At 39.8% G+C, this 23080-nt stretch overlaps 1 protein-coding gene and 1 long non-coding RNA gene across 6 annotated transcripts in view; one reads left to right on the top strand and one right to left on the bottom strand.

Moving 5' to 3' along the window:
* The window catches only part of LOC309475255, a 239290-nt gene that overhangs the window by 152130 nt on the left and 64080 nt on the right, over positions 1-23080 (top strand). The window lies entirely within an intron of this gene.
* The window catches only part of add3a (adducin 3 (gamma) a), a 93920-nt gene that overhangs the window by 41688 nt on the left and 29152 nt on the right, over positions 1-23080 (bottom strand). The window contains exon 1 of one of the 5 annotated variants that reach the window (XM_082137832.1): positions 15061-15920. The exons of 3 other annotated variants lie outside the window; for them this stretch is intronic. The gene's annotated coding sequence lies outside the window, so the exon portion shown is untranslated. Of the gene's footprint in view, positions 1-15060; positions 15921-23080 lie in introns of those variants that run through there. One more of the 5 variants, XM_082137833.1, reaches the window with a different exon arrangement.

The raw sequence follows: 23080 nt of genomic DNA, 5'->3' as shown, positions 1-23080 counted from the left end.
GTAATTTAAAAACGTAGGCTTAGGAGTAGCCTATAAATTGGCCCTATTTGAAATGCAATAACAAAAATATTCATACTGTTGTGTAGGTAAAAAAAAAAAAAATATATATATATATAGGCTATTACTAAATGACTGCTGTCTGGGACCTCAATACTTGCATGTTATTTGTGAGGCTTTATCAATGTGAGGCTTTATTTTTGACGCTTTTGGCGCTATAGCGAGCGATAGTAAACTTGCGTTTATTAACAGAATAATACGTCTTTCGGAAGAACATTGTAGCCGGAACTACTTCTCTCTGTGTACATCTATGACGAGTCACGCAGGTACTGTGCTACTCCGCAGCGGCAGCGATCCGAACCAGTGTTAAATAGTCCCAATGTAAACACTTATTATAGGTGTAACATAGTGGTTCAGGATAAGACAAAAACACGGATTGGAAAATGGATTCATGATGAACTCGCTCATTATATAAATTTTGTACATTTTTAACAGAAAAAAGTTAATGATTTTATTTAATGCTCATTGCTCAAAACTTTTCAAAATATGACGCGACCCCCCACAGAGCTCGCTGAGGCCCCCTTGTGGGCCGCGACCCCCCTGTTGGGAACCGATGAATTAGTCCATTTAATTAATTTAATTTATTTATTTGCCAAAAGACCACTTGTCCACAGATCACAGTTTGAGAACCACTGACTGCACTAACCAAACAAACACCAATAATCACCATATAACTGATCCAATGAAAACATCCTTTCCCAAAAGAACCATCAAAGAACCATTCATCCATGTGTAATAGACCTCATTTTGTGATGACGCTGATAAATAAACTGATAAAGAGGATGTTTGTGTACTGCTATGTATCACATGGCACTGCTGTGACTCTCTATTTCATGACCACACAAGTTCAAGCCCCTCAGGACAGAATCATTTTAGAGGCACAGATCCTCTAGATCCTAATGGCGGATTTCACATGGTGCTGTCAACCCTGTGCATAGGAGGAAATCTTGGCTTTATAGTTGGCTAATTAGATACGGTCACAAGGTAAACTGGTAGCCATTTAGAATCGGAAATGGAACAATAATCAGTCAACTTCTTTTAATTTCCCATTACTAACTCTCAAAGTCTAAGCTAATATTTTACTTGATCTGATATCAGCATAATCTGATCTGGTTAGGTCAAGCTCAAACCGTTACTTGGTGAACTCGGAAACGAAGGGAATGTCAACAGGCGACCTTTAGCACAGCATAATAACCATCTCACTCTCCCTGTGGAGCCATTTCAACATTCCAGAAATAGGAATGAGTAAATTAAAAAAAAGAATATTAGAACAAGAGACTCATTCACATCTGCAGATGCCATTGTTGCAATCTAAAAAAATGTAATTTCAGAGCCATGTCCATTGTGGGATCGATGACGAGAGAGATGATTACTGAAGTTCATGAGATGAAGCTGAACTTCTGGCCGTGACAAGGACTTGTGACAGTAGATTTGTATCACTGCGCAAAACTGAACTGAAACAATCAAAGCTTGCATGGATGAAGGAAGGGACGACTGTTTCCTGGAAGGGTATTGCACAGTCAGGAAAAAGAAACAGTGTGGGTGTGTTTGTAAGACAATGATGTATTACCCCATGAGCCAAAAGACTTTCTCACAAGTTTTGTATGACCAGTCCTTCGCAGACACACACACACACACACACTTAAAAACATCTGCCGTCCACTCAGCCGAACTTTCAGAGGTTTCCAGGGAGACGAACACAAACAGTGGAGATGTATGTTGCGGCCCCACCTCGTGCCCTAAGAGAGCAATCAACCTGGGTAAGCCCCCTCCTTCCCTTCCGTCAAATTTCACATATGGTTCTTTTTACCATCTTCAAGGGACTCATATATAGAAAACATCTCAAACACACGATAACATAAACCATGTGTACAAAAGCTTTAAGAAGTAATGGAGCAAACGTGCAATTACATGGGATGATCTTCCGTCTTCACTCTTCGTACGAGACCTCACATCAAGCACTTTGCCAGATTAAGACGTTATTATCAGCCACCTGCTACGAGTAACAAGTTAGAGGTGAAGATTTTCATAGGCGTCCCAAAGGCGCAAACATGTATGTGCTAGGCCGTGAACTTGAACTATGGCCCTTACAACCACTAGATGAAAGAGTAATTTGTAGGACGAAGGGTTGCTGAGGTGAGTTACGAGCTTTCTTTCCTCTGGGTCTCTTTGTGTTTTCAAAGCATATTGACTGAATGAAGGAATCACACAGAATTTTCTCCTACGCAGTCGTCTTGTTCTGCTCAGGAATTCACCCCAACTGAATGGGGGAAAAAAGGTTTTATTCAGGGGTCCCATCTAAAAGGCAAGGGAGGCTTCTGAAAGGCTTGTTAAACACTTTGATCTCAGTCCTTTCTGTTCTTGTTTTGAACAGTCAAGCTACAACAAGCAAGTTTAGTCGCAGACAACCAGTGTAGATGCAACACCAGTTTCCCGCACAGCTTAGTTTCTGGCCTATTAATTTACACTAGTTTCTCTTAGGTTGGGCTGGGTTGAAGACTGGATTTTAGACAATAAAAAATAAGCTAGGGCAGGACATGCTAATGCAATCGGCAAGAGGAGAAACTCACAATTGAAAAGCAAATACATTTATGGAGAAAAGACAACGGAGAAGACTCAACTAAACTGAAGAGTGGTTCTGAATATCCAAGGTCTGAATTGATCTCTTTAAAATGAAAGGAAACTGTAGTTGAATATTTGCTTTGATGATAATGTATTATAAATGATCTTAACTAGCACTGAAAGCTGTAAGGGTCTTTTCCAATCTGGCAGGTTTGTAATAGAAGACAGTTCAGCTGGAGGAAGTGAATCAAGTCCCCACCGAGGTGGATATTTCTCAATTTTTTTCTGTGAGAACTGTGGATGCCCCACTGTGTATCAATGCTAAACACCCATCGGCAGGGGTTTGGAAAATTCCGGAGCCCCTGCAAAGTGAGCAGAAGGTCAGCTCCAAGCTGAACCAGCAGTAAAGGCCAAGACAGAGACCAATAGACGTCCGCTCACCCAACAGCAGGAGCCATCACTTCTCCTGCCAAATCCATTTATGCAGCACCACCTCCTGCCGAATCACCATTCAGCTAGTACCACTGTTCAAGATCAGCCGTCCCAAAAAGATAGAAGAGTTTGTGGTAGTCGCTTTGTCCATTCAAAATTTCAGAAGGAGGACAGCACAACTAAATAGAGTAGCGACAAGGACACTTTCTACTGCTTGTGCGATTGGCCAGTAATGTCTCAGTGGTGATGGGTGTCCACAGTTGGGATGAGGCAAATCAAGAAACAGAATATAAGGAGCCAAACTTCCTGATAGACAAAGGGATCCTGCAGGGTCACAGGCATTCAGCCAGAGCCTGCACTGTCCACTGGGACGACATGCAAAGAGACAGATGCATGAGTAATACGTGACTCAGAACCAACAGTAAATTCTAAACTCACAAGCCATTTCCCAGTTTTAAATTCCAGTCAAAAATTCTAGAACTTTGAGGTAAACAATTGCAATCAAGTTCAACAACATTGAATTCCAAACACAACTATAACCAATATAAATTAACTGGGGATTAACTGGGGTTATCCCATTTCCTACAAACAGGGCTTGTCATTAGGGGGTGAACACCCTGGAACATTGTCCAAGATCTTTTGATATAGGAAGTCTTCTAAGGTCTTCTATGGTACAGCTAACTCATTGGGCATGCAAGTCAAGCTGGCCTCCTTCTAAAAACTTCATTCTGGACCCTGTACATTTTACGAAAGACCCTGCCCACAAGTATGGAAAACTTTGTTCCTCAGGAAAAGCCTTGACAATGGACCACCAATGTACACAGCTGTCACAGTCAGGGCCGTGGCAATGCCTTTTTACTGGAGTAGTTTGCGCTCAAGTCATATGGATAGTATCCCTCTTTGTGTGTTGATATAAGACTAAAGGTCACTCCTTCCAGCTGTTTCCTTCCACACCCCATGGAGTGAGGGAGTAATGAATGAGTACAGACCGCTCAGGGAGGATGGTACTGATTGCTCAGGGAATCGATGCACTGCTGCTAACTGTAAACACACACACGTGAAGCAAGACAGGCAAGTCATCTGTAGCAAGTTTTAAAGAACAAATTGAGGATTTGACCTAAGAAATGGGAGGAAAGAGTTTTATAATTGCATCACTGCAGTGAAAGAGCTGAGGTGATCCAGACAGGTTTGTAAAATGTTTCCTCTCTGCAAAGTAGCTCATCACAAATCATGCCAACTGAAGCATGAAGATATCACCTAAGTATCTGCTCATAAAATGTGCTGGGTGTGGATCCCACATGCCTCAAAGGCTAAGAGAATGAAATATAATCCTGTGCTGGGGGAATGTTTTTTTTATTTTTTATTTTATTTTTTATCTACGCCGAGTCAAATCACCTAGCTCTCTTCAACAGGCCATTTCAGGCCGGGTCTGAGGCACAAGAAAAACGTGTCACAAAATGTAAGCATCAATGTAAAAAAAAAAAAAAAAAACTGTCAAAGAAATGAACAATGTCATAGACAATATATGAGAGAGAGAGAGAGAGAGAGAGAGAGAGAGAGAGAGAGAGAGAGAGAGAGAGAGAGAGAGAGAGAGAGACCGGACATACTACACACTCAGCTTTAACAAAGAAAGTACATATAACATGCCTCTATTATTTTTTCATACAACAGCAGATTATATCATTTATACATCTTTACTATATAAATAATTTTAACCTTTAGGGTTTGATCATATTTAGCTAACATTTGAGGATTATTTTGTCCCCAAAGTACTTCCACACACAGGTTCAAGACCGTATTATTTTACATTATTTCATTTCCTAGCCTTTTATCCCCTTTCTCACACACATGTACCCGTATAAACAGAGTACAGGCCTACCCACCTGGAAAAAATGTTTTAGCCATTAAGAAAACCTAAGATCAAGAGACAGAATGTGAGACATGAGGAGTGTGAGCTTTTTTTAAAGTGAGGCAGCGTGTGTCACTGGTAAACCAATAAAAGAACTTCCAGACTGTCTCGCTTCTTAGCAGTGACCAGTGGGGAGAAAATCACTATGATCTCAGTTTCTTTTTCATTTCTCTTTCTCCCTTTCTCTGTTTAAGGCATCATCTCTCTCTCTCTCTCATTCCTGCGTAGTGTACGGATTGTGTGAGCTCAGAACTGGTGGATGACTCTCATATTTCCATGTTTTTTTTTCTCTTTTTGTCCCTGAAATGGACTTACAACAGACACAAGGAGATATTAAACACTACTGTGTCCATTAGGTTTGGTGACGGTCAGTGGAAAGATCTTCTAAGGACAGCCTGCACACTTAAACTTTCCCCAAAGAACAACCTATACTGACATCAATATCTACAGCACAGACCTTAGAGTAGACCGCATTTAATCTGACGTGAAAAATATTCGTGGTTATTGATAAGAATATATAGTTTTTTGTTTGCTTGTAAAATCCCTATTTTTTCTCCTTGTTCCTCTTGGTACAGAATGAATATTTGGACAGGACGTCCTGACTGCATAGTCTTGTTATCCTCTGTTTTCATTGCCCCTTCTCCCTCCATCTCCTCTTATTCCTCACTGCTGCCATCCCTCCATCCAGTACTAATGCCTCTCTTCTTCCACCTCACTGACTCCCAGCACTTGTTTGTCCTTGCTCTTTGTTCGACAGGAGTGGAGAGGGCGGAGGGGTTCAGGCCCCCTTTAGAGAGCCCCTCTCTGTCTCCAATGACGGACAGTGCAATATTCTCCCTGCCCCACCCACATATGGAAAAATAAACAAGTGTCCACATGTAGCCACGGAATGTTAATGGTTTCCATAACTCTGCTCCCCACCTGCCAAAATGCAAGCAAGTCCATAATACAGATCCTGACATATTGCATTATACACTGAATCTCCAGAGTCAATGTGTACTAAGCATATTCATCCAGAGAGTCCTGAAGCAAACTAAAGAAGACTTCTTTGCAATCAATTTGAATGGTCTGGCAGTTCAACCAATGGACTACCTTTTTGCTGAACAATAGAGGACAGACAAGAGTGTTTGAAACTTCAAGTTTTAAAGGCCACAAAGTTCTAGACTTTTAGCCTGAAAGACTTGAAGTGTGATGAGGACTAGTCAAGTTGTCCGAGGCCTGGAGTCCAACCAAGCCACACTACTGTTGTGTTTATTACATAAACAGGGCTGTTTACTCACACAATGTCCATCAGATGGTCCCTGTAATGAGGTCTAGCCTCAAGACAGTTTGCATGTTCTCCTTCACATGGGGTCTCTCAGACACCGGGTGGTCCAGCAGACTCAATATTGAGTTTTAAAGCAGTGTTCCCTTTCTTTCATGACTTCAGCATACAAGAGCTCTTCATGAGCCTGGGGGCGCATTACTTAGGAATTTCGAATGGCTACGTCTAGGGTTTGTGTGACTACTCCGTTTTAGTCAACTAGTAGTCCAAAAAGTAGATGGGATGTGCAAAATTGCCACTTTTCATAATCGATTAGTCTGTAGTTAGAAATCCCTATTAATTAGGCCATGTCATGTCCACCAGACCCAAATGCAACCCTAAGCTAATGAGTCCACACTTTCGTGACGTAATGCTGCTTTGACGGTGGGATAGAAGTGCAAAGGGGGCGCGCGAACACCCTTCTGAAGCCTAAAATGACAAATGGGACACTCTACGGACTTGTGGACTTAACAGACAAGCGGCAGCCATTGTAAGTCCACAAGACTGTAAGTGCACACGAAGTGTGCCATTTGGGACAGGGCCCTGATGGGAGTTTCTTATGGATATATGGATGTTGCCTTCAATAAGAGAACTAACAAATAAAAAGGCTATATAACTACAACCTTTTATTGCACATACATAAATAAAACAAAATGGCTTAAAAGTGCATACCTGGATGCAGAATATTGAGCTTCAAATGTAGCCAGAGAGGCAATCTATAGATTCTGGGTGCGATAAATCTAGTTCAAGGCAGTTTGTTTAGCCTTTTTTCCTACTCTTAACAGTTTAAAGCAGTAATCAGTCTGACTGAAGAGCTCTGAGAAACACCCTGGAGCGAGTAACACACCATAAACAGACTTCAGAAAAAATACTGTCCTTTAAATCTCTTCACAAATTAACTTGTGGATTCTGCATAACATGAATTTGATGTACGCCGGGATACAGTTTGTGGAGCACACTAGAACCAATCAACTAGTCTGTGCAACCACAAACTTTTTCGAGTAGAAAACTTGACATGGTAGCAAAATAACATGGTAATTTCTAGTTTGGACATTTGAAATGATGCTTTGGTGACAATAGATTCTGTTTGCTCTGCTGATCTTGTTTTCTAGAGAGGGACACCCAAACTCACGCTGGGTAAATGTTTAGTTTTCCAGAACTCTGTGTTATTCTCCCCTCTCGCTTGTTCCAGCTGCAGAGGAAATGACAATGCTCGAAAAAAACAACAGCCGGTGCAAATCATAACCTCCGCATCTCTCTACAGCTGGTACATCTTGAGTACGGGGTGCTTCCTCGACTGTGAAAGGGGTCCTGACCCTGAAATCCAATACGTAACAATATAACGCAATAAAATATTGAGTAACAAACACTCACATGGGGTGGTCAGATGCTTGTTTCAGGAATCCTTTCAGACTTCTTGAAGAAAGACAAACACTATGACGACAACTAAAAGCAGGATTACGATTTGAATGGGATAGCCCGGATACAAAAAGATGGAGATTAGGAGAGTGGCTCAAAGTAATGCATTTGTTAACAGGATCAGAGCAAGTCAGCAATTTGTTTTCCATCACACAAGGAAACACAGAAGTCTGTGTGTGTGTGTGATATTAATATAAAGATACAAAATTTCTGGCCGTTATTACTAAGCCGATCATTATTTTCATGTTACAGCCAATAACCGATTATTAGCCATTCTTAAATGCTACATTATTTTGTGTAAATAAATATTACACTAAAATTAGCTATTGTCAAGTCGCAATGTAACGTAACAACAGATCTTTTTGTCCATATTGTGATGTACAGTACATCCAAGTAAAAAAGTTAGAGCGGAGACTTGGTTCTGTCCATCGGTTGTTGATTGGATGAAGGCAGATCCAAAAAATTAAACATGCATTTATGAAGGCAACGACTGAATTGTAATTTGCAGTGTTACTAGGGGTGTGACGAGGGACTTAGCTCATGAGAGGAGATGAGACACGAGATTGGGTTCACGAGAACGAGACAAGCCAAGATTTTTGCACACTATTTTTTAAAAGATCGCAATGACTAGAAAAATAGTCTGCAGGTGCATTATGAAATATTTTAACTAATCATCTTGTAATGAATGTCATTTCAGTCCTACTTTCTGAGTATGAATTATCATATGCATTGAGAGACAACAATATACAAGCACTGAAAAAGGTTTTACCACAAACTCAGCTGACCGGCTTCTCTCCTGTACGATTTCACATGAGTAACATAACACTCATACATAATCTCTTAGTCTTATTAAGTGCAAACAACAAGTGCAACCATAATCAAAGTACTCTCTTAATATTCAAAGTGTAAATAGAGACCAAATCTTTCTTCAAGCATGAGATAAGAGATGGTTACAACAACACAGCCCAGCCTAAGATAGCTTTTGTACTGGGAGATGTTCGCGTATCAGGAAGCCACTTTCAAAATGTGGGGTATTAAAATTGCGTTTGAATGTGCGCTTGCGTTTTACTTTCGCTTTCACGCGTACTCTGTGAATAGGGAGCAGCGGTGATGAGCGCATTCTACAAGATGAGATATTTATCAGATGCTTAGGCTCTGTAGTGCAACGAATCCTCCGCCATTGTCTCGTCAGTCATCTCACTCTCGTCACGTGATCAGTGAACTCTGACTCCTGCTGCACTGTGTGCGACTCTGCAGCTCGTGTTGGATGAGCTCGATGGAATTGAAGCGACCGTTCTCCAACTGAATTAAATGGTTTTTATTAATATAAAAAGCAAAACGACAGTGGAGGCGTAATGTAAACGTAGCGGCGGCATATTCTATGCTATTTTCACCCTCACACTCCATCATGGCATTATCGCGAGACAGCTTGTTACCTTGACGAGGTGGTCAAGGTGATCTCGTCACACCCCTAACAGTTACTGATATTAATTTTAAGATTTACAAAAGGTAACATTTATCATCATTAACTTTTTAATTGTTGTTAAAGATTAACTTTAAGTAAGCGTTAGATGATGGAAAAGGTAACCTGTATATGTAAAAATGGAAGAAATGAGCATGAACATTTAAATTTCCAATATCAACTGATACCATTACATTGATACAATATCTCTCAAAATACATCCACTTATATTGTTAATCTCTAGTTTTTAAAATCCAATTAAAGTTGTTCTACTTTGAAAGTGTATGACGTTCCTGAGAGACAAAGAAAGATAGAGGAGAGGTGGGTTGACGGGAGACAGGATAGAGAATATTGCTTTACGTGTTCTGGCCTTGTGGTTTCTGGATAACAATGGATATTCCATTTCCCTCCCTGAAGAATACAGCCGGCTTCAGAGGCCCAAAGCTCAGCTTAAAAACTTTTTGTCATGACTTCATCGCTTCGCTCTCCCACCCTCTTTCTCGCCTCTCTTAGTTCTGACTTTCCCTCTGCACTCACAATTCGGTCTCTCTGTCCCCCTGTGGTGATGGTTCACATGCCGTATGTGTGGCCTCATGGCCTGACAATCCCTGTCCCCTTTTTTTCTCTCAACGCAGCCGCAGGGCCTGGGGCCAGTCCGCTGCTCTGTCATGAAAAACATCACATGGATTTTGAACCCACAAATGGCCCACAAAGTTTCCTGATTTTAGGGTTTTCAGAGTTGCCACGACGATTTGCAATAAGAGGCTTACGTTTTTTATTGATCAAAATCAAGAAGCTTGATTTATGATTTGGCATCATTTACTTACACTCATGTCATTCCAAACCTGTATGTTTTTGTTTAATCTGCAGAACACAAAAGAAGATACAAGTGTTTTTCGTCCATTCAATGAGAGTCAATGGGGTCCAAAACTAGATGTTGGTTTAGATCCCATTGACCTTCATTGTAAGGACAAAAACATTTGAAACATTCTTCAAAATAACTTCTTTTGAGTTAATTTGGAGGCAGATCTATTTGTTCCCCGGATCAAATCCACAATCTATGGAGATCAGTGAAGCAGACCAGATGTGGTGCTTTCTGAAAAGATTCGTTCCCTGGATCTGTCACGATATCACTGTCAGCACCGAATCAGACCTGGCATTCTGTGTCAGATAGCAAATCTGGAAGGAAATGAGACTTTGAAGGGTTGAATGGAGGAATGCGAGTGGCGTGAGAGTGGGACGGGCCGAAAGGGAGTCGGATCAGATCCCCTCGCACACCCAAAGCGATAGTCTTTTTCCAGGTGTGTTTCTAAAGTCTTGGATTAAATACAATATTGGAAACACAGAACAATCTGGACAGCATATGGAGACTGGGATGTAAAGATTGCATATATCTCTCAAAATAACCAATATATCGGTTATCAACCGATATTACAGATTTTGAATTTATCGTATTGGTAATGATCGTTTCCTGATTTTTATTTAGATTATCTTCTTAAGTATTACCCTCACTTAAGGTTTAGCTTCATAAATGCTAATAATTTTATAACACTTAAATATAAACTTTAGCTAATTTCAAAACAAATATATACATTTTCATACAATGTTTTAAAATGCTTTTTTTGTTTTATTCTTAATTTATTTAGACAAAAGACTATAGAATTTAATAAACAGAGCAATTCCAAGAGGGTCCTCACACCATCGGTGCTCGGGCCCTAAATATCACCATTTTATTGGCTATCGGTCATACTATGAAAATAATTATCGTCCAGAATTAAAGAGCAAAAACAAAAACAAAAACAGGAAGATTGCATCACGTAAATCTCTAGGCCTACCTAAAAGAACTGTATATTGCTGCAAGGAAACACTGATTAACTTCTACATCGCCATAGTCCTCCAAATGAGCTCCAAGTGAAACCAGACCCACATACATATATCCTCATGGGTCAATCCCTCTTACTGCCAAATCAGGCTACGCCACCCTAAATCAATCAGAATCCGGCCCAATGACACAAAAATAACTTCAGCGTGTTCATAAACAAACTCTTTCTGAGCATAAAAGTAAAAAAAAAATTCTGCTTTTCTTTGATTGTTGAAAGCATGTCACATCTACATCACTGCAGAAGAATGCCGTGGGTCCCGGCCCGTGAGCCCAGACCCAACCCGAATACATTTGGTTCAGTTTATCATGAAGCCTGACTCCACATTACTCAATCTGTCTCACACAAACACCATTAGTCCACACACTCTGGGGGCTACGGGCCGCCAAGACACATACGAGGTCGCACAGACACACACAAGCATTTGTTACATGCACACCTGCAAGTACAGAGGGAGAGGGTTTGTTTTATTTTAAAGCCAAGTGATCCAATGACTAAAGGATGGCAAAGGCTGAGTGAAGGGAATGTTACATGACATCATTTACACTCTGTGTCAATGCAGCATGCAGGAATTTTACCATCAGTCACATGACTTCTCAGATTAGGATCTGTCCAGAATAGGGAAACATTTGATCACAGACTAGTATTAATTTTTTAAGATTTAAAAAAATTTTTTTTAAGAAAAGGCCTTTAGTTATGTCACAACTACAAACCATGATTTGATAGTTACTAGATTGTGGCAGATGGAATGAGGGGGAGGGGCATTCTGCTTCTAGAGAGCATGTGATTGGACAAAATAAGTGAGTGTAGGATGAGTCATCAATACAGATCAAAATCTTACTGAGCCCAAACTGTTCTGATAGGCCAGAAGATAAAAACTCTAAATTGTAAAATGCATATTAACTACCATTCGAAAGTTTGGGGTTGGTATGATTTGTCTTTTATGTTTTTGAAAGAAGTCTCTTATAAATCACAAAGGCTGCATTTACTTGATCAAAAAGACAGTAAAAGAGTAATATTGAGGGGGGTGGGGGGGACAGCATTTATTTGAAATAGAAATCTTTTATAATATTAAAAATGTCTTTACTGTTACTTTTGATAAATTTAATGTGCTCTTGCTGAATAAAAGAAGTAATCATTTATTTAAAAAAAAAACAAATAAAAAAACTGACTGGCCACAAACATTTTAACAGTGGCGTGTCTACTAAAAGTGAATAGTCAACATGCAGCATAATAGCATAATGATTAGCCACAATGCTAACAGACATGGACTAAAATCCACAAAACTTTGAATATAAGCACATAAAGAAGAACATCAGATCATGCGCTAACTTCTAAACCACGTCTCCGACAAACCAGACCAGACCCCAAAGACCCACATCCGAACTAAAACCAGACCACAGCAAGACCACCAGACCCAAACCAAGATTAAACACCTCAAGACCCAGATACCAAGACCTACTGTAGCCCAAAAACCTAGACCAAGACTAGACAGACTCAGAATAAGACCAAACCCCAAGACTTGACTTCCGAGACCCAGATCAAGAACCTGGCTGTCCATTTCATTGAGCCAAAAATGAGCAAATGACTTGACCAAAATGCGATAAACACGAAATATCTTGGAGCAAAAATAAGGCATTATTTATGACATTGAAAGTAGTGTTGAAAATATCACCTAATATCATAGTACTGCAGAGATCTAAAGAACTTATGATTTACAGCTCTTATAGTGCCAGTGTGGATTTCAGATCCCAGTTTACAGAACAAAAGTAATAATGTCAAGTAATTTACTGCAAGCGTTGAAACCACAGGCGACTGGATATTGTCTGGCTTTTGGCAAAATGCAAAATTTCTCTTGAAGTGTAGCTTTTAAATCTCTTGGGACGGTCGTCAGGAATTTCAGTAATGGGGAAAGCGGCACTCACTCCAGTTTATTGACTCTTTAATGACATCTGTGCACATATCCGAGTAGCTCTTGGGATTCTGGGATGCGTGGGTGGAGCTTGTGAAGCTGAGTGACAGCATCTTTTCACACTGTAAACGGGATAAAAGAATGATTTATGGTTAGCCTGAGGACACAGGAGCTGGCTCTCCCGCTTTCCCATTGCTTGACACGTTGGCCGTCAAATAGTGCAAAAGCTTTTTCGTAATTATACACCTTGACAACGGTTCACACGCTTATATGTTTTCATTTTTGCAGCTCAAACTTTTTTTCAAACAAATATGAAAACTGCTCATATTTTGTGGTTTTGTTTTCTCCAAATAATCAAGTCTCAAGTATATCAACATATTCTTACTTCAACACTTACAGATCCGAAAATACTTGTGTCATTGTGAAACTGGAAACAATAAATATTTTCTAAATTGACGTTGACCTTTTAAATTTATCACGTTTATGGTGTTGTATGATTTCAAAGCAGCAGTAAGTGACTTATTTTTGGAAAACCAGGCATAACATTTTCTAACCACTGGACGGATATTGCAAAAAAAGCTGTCCTGGGAAATTCTATTGGTATCAGTGAGAGACCTAAAATATGCCTGCACGTCAACCGTTTGGGGCAAGATTACATGCTCCAGCAGTACGGCAAGTAAATGTTTTTCAATAAAAAGACTGTGTACCTCAAAATAATGGAGATAAATGTCTTTAAACTGAGTTATTCTATCAGGCTGCATGCAAAAACGAACATACAACACCAACCAATATAGTCTGATTCACAAACAAATGACTATATACGACTATAAACCAGTTCTTTTTAGTGACTCAATCACACAGAACGACCAGTGTAGTCCGAATTCTCAAAACAAATGACTCCTATGAACCAATCCTTTTAACGAATAGTTCAAAAAGACAAGTTACTGGTTTGAATCGGTCTAACACAATGCCCTGTATAACTTACTTTAGAAGAGAGAGAATTTCTTTCATATGCAAGTAAAATAATATTATAACTGAAATATACCCAAATGAATCAGAATCAAATCAGAACGATTTAGTCATCAGAATCAAATCAAACCTTTATAAATACCCAGCTCTACAATTCAGGATTCTTCCTCGTAAACACGTACAGGGCATGAGGTTTATAAAGAGGTCAGCGGCAATCATGTGGACTGGTGTGGTTTTCACAGCATTTCATCTATGAACGGGACGCATTCATCTGGAAACACAGAGCATAGTGGGCCAAAGGCCCTGCGAGCAACCTGCTTTTATGCCCACTTAAGATCACGTCAGTAAACAAAAACATATGAAAGAAACTCACCCGCTGACTGCCGTACTCAAATCCTTGCATGCTGCCTTCAGGCAAAGAGTGTTAGGAGAAGTGAAATGACACGGCAGGGCCTTGTTTCAGCATCAGTTTACATCAAACACACTTATGCACCTTCGCTAACCAATACACACACAAAAAGTCGGCCCCTAGGCAAAGTGGCTCCTTTTGCTATTAAACTGAAGCACATTGTCGACACCCTGACCTGCACAAAGATCTATCCATCAAGGTTTTTCTCCAAGACTTCTAAGGAGGAGAGAGAGCTTTGCTGAGGCAAGTCTATCTGACTTTGATTCGGAGTTGGATTCGGGCCCAGGGTCGCTGCCTTGTACGCTAATGAGTTATTTATTTGCCCGACTGCAAGATGACAGCTCTGAGAATTCAGCAATATACGAACAACGCACCTCCACCGCTAAGATCCAGGAGCTCATATGTACACTCAATCTGAAAGGATAGTGAAATGAAAGTGAAATTAAAAGAAAGTTGGTAGTGAGTACCAAAAGGTATGTGTTTCTCAGGGGAACGCAAACCTTTTGAGAGAATGCAAAAGTTTTGCGACCAAAAAGGCACATTTCTTGGAGGAATGAAAGTTTTGAGAGAACGCAAAAGTTTGGCGAGCCAATGCAAAAGCAATCATTTGAAGAGAAACGCATGCAAAAAAAGCTAACTTATCAGGACAGTGGTGCTTGGCGAGGCGACTGCATTGCCGCTCAGGTCCAAAATAAATGTAGAGGAATGCACCTCAAAAATGCAGAGGAGATAAAAGGCACACTAACCTCGGCACAGAAGAAAAATCGCAACAGACAGAAAAATTCACCTGCTCGAATTCCAGGACTTCCTGTTCTCAAGGTTTTGTCTCTCCTCTCACTTCTCAAACTCAACGCACAAAAATTCCAGAGTTCCTACATGGGCTCTCCAGTCTCCACTGGAGAAGATATCACAATACTCATCTCACACGGTTAGGAGAGACTGATAGAGAGAGAGGCAGAAACAGAAAGAGAGAAAGAAACACACACACACAATAAGGGAGGGATCTCTGATTAAAATTCTCCTGGCACATTGTCGAAGGCCGTTGCAGCAATAAAGCCCTGCTGGCTGGCTTTTGTTCAAGTTTTAAGGCTGTAGTCTTTTTTTCACTCCGATTCTGTCTCTTTTGGTCTTCTGGCAGTCTTTTCTGGAGCTGAGGGGAGGTGCAGGGATGCAAAATGAAAAACTACCAGGGTAAGAAAAAAAAAGATAGCCCCCTCCTCTCTCCCCACACTCTTGTCTTCTCACTTTCTTCAGATGTGGTATTCATTGGTCTCTGAAGGGTTACCCTGTCCGAACAATGCCCAGCATCAGACCGCAACAAAGCCGAAGCAGCTTTCAAACCGTCTTACAAAGTAACACGGCTTTCAAAGCTGAAAGACTGCCAAGAGTTTGCATTGTAGATTCACAATCAGAAATGGGGAACTAACATGGACAGAGATAAACCAGATATAAACCTGGCCAATTTTAGCATTATATTCACTCCGGATATGTATGGACCAATATTGCGATTCTGGTCGATACCAATTGGCCGATAATTGGTATGGCTGATAACTGGACAATATTAAAAATTATAAACTACTTTGTCTAAATTAATTTGCAAAACAATCCCCAGAACTTGAAAATGTAGGCAACACGAAATTAAAATGTTTTTAGCATGATTGGGTAAATATTACATTCAACAATGTTATTAGATTATTTGTTTTTTATTTTATTAATTCTAAGTGTTTATGAGAGTAGATTAATTCTAATTATTAGAATTAATTCTAATTCTGATTAATTCTAATTCTAATTATAGATTAATTCTAATTATTAGATTAGACTTATTTTATTAAACACATAAGTGGCAACGGTCCTTTAAATGTGAAAATTAAATATCTAATACAGACTGATACAGATAAATACATTTAAAAAAAAGGAAATCAGTAATATTTGGCCAATAACCGATATGGTACCAATATATTTTGCATACTTGGTTACAAAATCTACAAACAACCTTTTTATGTATTTTGAGTAAATAATGTACTAAATTCATGTTCATTACATCTCATTTGTGGTATAATCAGCCAACCCACAACCCACTCTTGCGGTCTTCATAAACTCACCTCCATAGTTGGTTAATGCCCCACATGTGAGTTGAAACCAGAAGTGCAACAAATTTTACTCCAGTGTCGGTGGTAATTGTAAAGAAGCTCTTGACAGTGCTAGGCTAGTTTCTACAGCAACATTGTTGTTTTTTTTCAGAACAAAAAGTGGGGCTCCCAATTGGTTGTATCATCTTAATGGGTTTTTAGTATTGTGAAACGGTTGTCCCAGGGTCAATTTGTTAACTAAAGAGGCACAAAGAGAGTGACACTGAATTAGCATCTGAATAACTAGGCCTATATACTATTCTGCTGAGTAAGTCATCGATAAATGTGTCTAGTTTGTCTCAAAAGCTCCTGTTGGAGTCTGTAAGACCAAAGCAAGTGCTGTAGATGTTAACAAAATTTCAAAAAAATGTCGACGATCATCACAAATGAGACAGCCTAATATAAGCAAAACATCCAAATAGAGCTCTTTCCTACATAACCGGTGGTTCCTGATGTCTTTTTAATTGCTGAGTGAACTGCCGAGCTCTGCTAGGGAGCGCTGACCAAAGGAGACAGTGAAGAACAACAGTTATGGGAGGATAAAGTATGACTGTGTACTGTATACCACAGAAAACCCAAATGAAAGCCCTCGGCGGGGCCTCTGCAAGTGTGGGTCTCTCGGGGATGTTAAAAATCAATATGCAACCAATTATTCATGCAGGAGGAAAAGTCTCTAGCAGTCCAAAAGTTGACAAGAAATTGGAAGATTCTGTATAGTATAGTTGAGAGTTACGCAACAAAAATTCTGTGATAGTTAAAAAATAGTTTTTAATGTTGTTTACAAGTCTAGGTGGTGTTTTTACTGTGCTTTAAGACAAACCACATGCAAATTCAGTCAATACCATTGGTGGTTATTTTCCCCTAAAAACACTCCTTTTCTCAAAAACACGGTTTAAAATCACCCTTGTTCTATATGTCACAAACATGTTGTAACCAATCCCATCACGAGGGGGACGGGCTTTAGCATATCATTAAATATCGCCACTCTGAGGCAGTGGCAGTAAAAACAGCCAATCACCTTATTAACTTTTTAGCATGATTCGAGCTAAAAAAAAAGTAACATTTCTGCATTTTTCTTGATCACATTCAGGCCCGGTTTCCAGAATCAAATTACTAAGGGTGCTTCTTTCTGTTATATTTAACTAAAACGCTGTCGCTTTGTCAGTTCATCGCAATACCAAAAAGTTCTGTCATAATCAATTAAGCTGCCAACAAATCTCTTACTTGCATCGTATCTACACTTTCGTGAGCCTGCATAACTCAGCTCTGAATAAAAACTCTGGCGTTTTGAGCGGTGAGTGGATTCTGACTAACTTAAACACCTCTGATTGGCCACTGCGTTCAAGAGATCAACAAATATGTCTGCGATTGGCTTAATTACTTACTGCCGCAAAAACACTTTGTATATAGCTACATTTGACTTTCTCCAGAGCCCAAACACATGCACTGGTGCATTTGCCAAATATTTTCGCTGATATATTATTACAGTATCAACTGAGGGTGCGCTTGCATGCGTTTGAGGGTGCTTAGCAGGCCTGATCACATTTCTTGACTGATTTGAAATATGTTATTGACATATACTCTTGATAGTCATTCCCTATTCAACTAAACACCTATGCTGCTGTAAACAGAAATCAGCTGCTTAGGGTCACCAAGATGGCCACCACAACTTGCCTTAAATGGATTTGGACGTTATTCTACATTTTCTGCATCTGAAACCCACTTTAAGACATTACAGAACATTACATATTTGTAGTTGCAACTCCCCTCAACTCTTTTACTCAAAGGAGTTTGACACCATCTTACAAAGGTCAAAATCCAGATGCGTGTATGAAAAATTAGCCAGGAATAAGCAGCCCAGTTTAGAATTTAAATAACGCTGTAGGGGGAAGTAAAATCTGTTTACTTGAGTAATGGCCATACTTTCATCTTTTCCATGGGGACGAATAATAAATGAAAAACATTCACACATTATACATTGCTGCAGCCAAATTGAACAATTAGCTGATAGCATGCTGGATGCCTATAGGCCTTAGTCAGGTTAGATGTCATATTGAATCAACTGGTCAAAGGTCAACTGAAGTGTCCAAATGTCAACTGCTAAACAACTGAGTCTGTGGGGACTCTTTAACGTCTTTGTTTCAAAATTTACAGTCTACAGTTTACATCTAGCCACAATTAATTATAAATATAGTGCTCTCTGCCATATTTGACTGGCCAACTTGTTAATGAAGTGTGAATGCCATTTAAAAAGCAATCAGGCACCAAGCACGCATGACCTATAGTGTACACTTCGATATGTACGGGAAGAAAATCACAGACTGGCTGCCATCCAACTAGTGCATACTTTATGCCTCCTATCTAGACTGCATACAAAAAGCAGTTATAGTGCAACCCAAATCAAGTTAAATTTAAATTAGGTTACATTTAACTTATTCAGTTTAATTGACACTAGCAAGTGGTGTACTGCATACTCAAGTATTATATCAATGATTTGGGTCTTTAGCGGGCTTGCAAAATACCACACGCAACAAAAAAGACTGGATTAACAGATTTGGGCACTATTCAACTGCACTGACATAGACAAAACATGAAGAATCTGCAGCTGCACTTCACCACACAGAGAGAAAAATACTATTCATCACCATCAAAATTGAGTATATTCAGGATTTAAGCTACTTAAAAAAACTGAGCTTTAAAAATGTATGATTGTGAAGTTGCCTAAGCTTATTTTCCCTAGCAGCGGTTATGAGTCCTCTATTATTGGATTAGAATCATATTTGCAAGCCTTTTTCTATTTCTTTGATAGATTTAGGGTTGATGTTAGAGAAACAGTATTTTTCGACAGGGCCGACAAGTCTGAAATGCTGGACCCAGTCGATGGTCATTTACATTTCCTGTGCCAAGACACGGATGTTGACTGAAAATGTGTAATAAAACACTCTGATGCATATTAATGATCTCAGATCTCTAAAACGCATTGTCAGGGCTTGCCATTAACACCTGCCAACCCAACAAATGCGGGAGGATTTCAGCAGTGGCGTGTAACGCAATCACTCCTACTTAGCCACCTTGAAGGGTTGAATTATAATATACAGTTTTTAAAGGGATACTTTTTCATATTAAACTATGTTATTCCCTTAACTAAGACGAGTTGATGCATACCTCTCTCGTCTCAGTGCGTGCACTCAATCGCTCTGGCGCGCGGCGACACTTTGATAGCACTTAGCTTAGCACAGTATATTCATTAGGAACCAAACAGAGATGAAGTTAGAAGCGACCAAACACCTCCACGTTTTGATTTCCACGGGTAAAAAGGATAACTATAATGTATGGCGGAATAGCACTTAAAGTTGGAATTCGCTGAGTCGAAGTGCTTCCAAGTGCTATTCCGCCATACATTATAGTTATCCTTTTTACCCGCTTAGAAAAGCGCCACGTTTTATTTTGTGTCACCATACTTGGTCGTGTAACTACTCGTGTAATTGTATTTAAATAGGGAAAACGTGGAGGTGTTTGGTCGCTTCTAGCTTCATCTCTGTTTGGATTCTAATGAATATACTGGGCTAAGCTAAGTGCTATCAAAGTGTCGCCGCGCGCCAGAGCGATTGAGTGCACGCACTGAGACGAGAGAGGTATGTATCAACTCGTCTTAGTTAAGGGAATAACATAGTTTAATATGAAAAAACGGTGGAGTATCCCTTTAAGTAGTCTTTTAAAAGGGCATCTGAAATAATAAACTAAGTGCAACGCAGCTTCGTCAAAAACATAAATTTTTAAATACATATCAATACTGAAATATCTGAAACACTTCCAGTTCTAATTTTCCACAGAATAGATACACAATACCAGCTGCGCTAAACCCGCCTCTCCTCACTCACTTGATTCATTTGCTCGGGATGAATATTGTTGGTGTTACAGGACTTGAATTTCGGTATGGGTTTGTGCGTATTTTACCCATTCCCGTAGATTTAGTGCTTAAACTCAAAGTGCTCGCACATAAAGCCGTCTCTAAGTACTAAATTGAGAACTTTTTTCGACACTTATCGCGCTTAACCAGTCAAATACACACAAAATAATGTCAAAATGCAGAGTATTCATGCAAACAAAGTCAGTTACATTTAAGTGAACGTAAACAGTTGAGAAATAAAACGCATGTGAAACAGTATAATGGATCCGTGTGTCAGGTCTTAAAGTGACAGCAGCCAAATAATGAGATGATTAAAAATATCTATATGGCAGTTTTTCCCAATGGTATCGATGTCAAAATTGTGGCCAATGAAAATGCTGAGTGTCTAGTAATTTGAAACACCACTAGCCACAGTGGCTTGTGAGCAAAAAACTTAATGTCAAGCCCTGCTCATTGTGATTTGTGAAGGCTGTTTCAAAACGCTCAAAGTACAAACAAGGTGATGGACATCGCTTCAGGGTGAATCTATTACAGATGGGGTAATTTACCACAGTTTTATATCAGAGAGCTTCTGGGGTCTTGGCAGGTTGGGAGCAAGTTGCCCTCTGGCAAACCCAAACAATCAAGAAAGTGTCAGAGAGAGGGAGCGCCAATAAAACAGTCTTTTGAGTGCCTATCTGCCCTGGTTACCCAGCCAGGGAAGCCAAATGCATCACTGCACACTAGATCAACAGGCAGCACAATGTGTCTGTTGATGGGGACACATAACAAATCAGATCAGGCAGGGAAGGGACATTGTGAGACGAACCCAAATGTAACTGAGAAAAACAAAAAACAATAGAGTAGCTCATTTCAGCTGCTAAAGGCAAAAGATCATTTGCAGTACTGGATGAGATCTCAAAAATGTATGAGGAACATGTTAGGTGGCAAACCAGAACTATGATTGCACTAAACTGGGCCTGTCTATAGCTAACATTTCTACGTACCTATTTTTATGCAAATTTTGGGATATCGCATTGAAAAAATGTAAAATTTGGATGGAAATGCCAAGATTAATTCTAAAAATGAGGCGGTTTTTATCCGATTAGAAGAAATTATCATAAAATTACAAAGACCTCTGACTTGTGTATAAAGGCCCCGATGTACTTCAAGCGAAATCGAAGAACGAACTGATGTGACGTCATTTCAAACAAAATCAGTCTAAAACGAACTTCGTTTGAGGTTCCGGAAAAGTTTGCTTTGGCTGATAAGCTCCTTTGAGTATATCGGGGCCTTAATGCTCTAAAAAATTCAGGTTTTGACGTCAAGTCATGCAATTAACGTTTACATGATCGATCACTGCTATCACTTCAGATTACTTGGACAAACACAATCTTGCTGTTTTTTCAGCAACGATTCCAGTAAGTGCGCAACAACCTTTGGTTTACTGCCACAAGAGCCCTTTGAAGTTGCCTTCGGTAAATACAGACACAGACGCAAACATACTGTACATGCAATTACATGCAGCAGAGCAACAGTGAAGCGCAGATCCATGAGCCATCATGGTTAACTCAGCTGCTGCCTGTGAGGAAAACACCCAACTGGATAATCAAACGCACACAAATATAATCCGACCCTCAATACTGAGTGTCTGAGTTTTAACTGTGTTTTCGGCATTCTAGAGCAGTGAAGTCACTCGACAGACTGTATTGAGTGGGAGTGAGTCCTTTTATGCAGTCAGGCTCTTATTACATTACAAGACCACAGAGCAGAGAAATCAACAGCTTTACAATATCATCTATCCATGTAAGTCACAGGCTCCGTTCCAAAAGCTAGATTGCCTGGTTGTCTACATTAAGTCGGAAACGGAAGTTGTGATCGTCTTTTCTTCCCTATTATATATCAGTGTGAAACGGGTTCTCGAACAAGAAAAAAAGTCCAGGGTGGGACTTGATTTTGTCCATTGGGAATTGGTTGTATAGTTGTGGTTTGCTATTGGTGGATCTCATGTGAGTGACAGGTCCTCTCGCCAATAAACACGTCATCAGGGAAGAAGAGAGATGTCGCTGAAAGAGGGAGGGGATGTTATTGAATTATTTAATTTTTTAAATGATGGTGCACGGACAAATAATTTATAATACATAATGCAATATTACAATTGTGATTTCATGGTGACATTTTAAATGAGTTTTTTGCACAAAATATTTGGTCCAAAAGTTGGCAACCCTGGCCGTTTCTTCAAGGAACAGAAAAACAACAACAAAGTACTGGAGAAACAACAACAATAGACGCACGCAATGATAAGCACTTGTGTGAGGGGTTAAGAGAGATACATGCAACTCTACTTTAAAAGAGTTAGATGACATTTTATTGACTGATAACTTCTGGAGAGAAACAGCACAAACACTGGACAAAGATGAAGCGTTCTAGTGTGCTCTAGTGCCTGAGTTCACGCACACTATCAAATGGAGTATACTTTAAATGGCTATGGCTGTGTCCGAAAGCTTAAAAACGCTGCCTTCGGAAAACGTATTCCTAGGTAGGAAGGCATCGAGGCCCATCCGAATCCAATGATAGCTTCACGTCTCCTGAGATCCCTTCATCTGATCGAGTTTTGAAGGCAGCAGATTTATCCTTCACTGCCTTTGATATCCCACAATCCACATTCTACAACAGTTAAAATAAAGATGGCGTCTGACAGTTGCGGTTGGTGGTCAGTTTGTGTGCGTTTTTGACCAACTTTTCCCA

Source organism: Leuciscus leuciscus (genome assembly GCF_965113295.1).
Source record: "Leuciscus leuciscus genome assembly, chromosome: 15".
Classification (NCBI taxonomy): Eukaryota; Metazoa; Chordata; class Actinopteri; order Cypriniformes; family Leuciscidae; genus Leuciscus; species Leuciscus leuciscus.
The sequence above is the reverse complement of the archived record's forward strand: the minus strand, read 5'-3'. Positions and strand labels throughout refer to the sequence as shown.